Here is a 534-nt window from a genome sequence, read left to right as displayed (position 1 = left end):
TTTTTTTTTTGGTTTCTTCTGAATATTTATAGGTGAAAAAAAAAGAAATTCGGCGGGGAAAGAGGCAGCGGGAAGGTCTCTGTGGATACAAGAGGATATGAACTGTGCCTCTTAGAGACAGCAGGAGGAGGATACAGCCAGAGGCAGGAAGATGTCTACAGAGCCAGGGTTGTGAAAGGTGTGGCCTTATAGCCCCCTCACAAGAGAGGGGAAGAAAGGATGAGTCTGGGGCACAGAGGGGCGGGGCGTTCAGCTTTTGCTGCTCCACGCCAGTTGTGACATCGATATTCTCATCAACACTTAGCTGACGGCCACACCACATGTTTGACAGTGTGAGCAAACAAAAGAGCCATTCTACAGGGCCAAAAAGTACCAGACCAAACACACTTAATCAAACTTCTTTTCTTCATAAAACAAAAATGTATACTTCTTTCCCAAACATAAAGAACCTTATCATCAGGAAACTGAATTTTGAAAAAACAGCTAAAACCTTGTCTAGCATCCTAAAATTCATGAATTTTAAGATTTTTTTTT

At 42.1% G+C, this 534-nt stretch overlaps 1 protein-coding gene across 1 annotated transcript in view; it reads right to left on the bottom strand.

The window, feature by feature from the left end:
- The window catches only part of Hacd3 (3-hydroxyacyl-CoA dehydratase 3), a 40,182-nt gene that overhangs the window by 15,755 nt on the left and 23,893 nt on the right, over window positions 1–534 (bottom strand). The window lies entirely within an intron of this gene.

This window comes from Microtus ochrogaster, chromosome 5, assembly GCF_000317375.1.
Source record: "Microtus ochrogaster isolate Prairie Vole_2 chromosome 5, MicOch1.0, whole genome shotgun sequence".
Lineage (NCBI taxonomy): Eukaryota > Metazoa > Chordata > Mammalia > Rodentia > Cricetidae > Microtus > Microtus ochrogaster.
The sequence above is the reverse complement of the archived record's forward strand: the minus strand, read 5'-3'. Positions and strand labels throughout refer to the sequence as shown.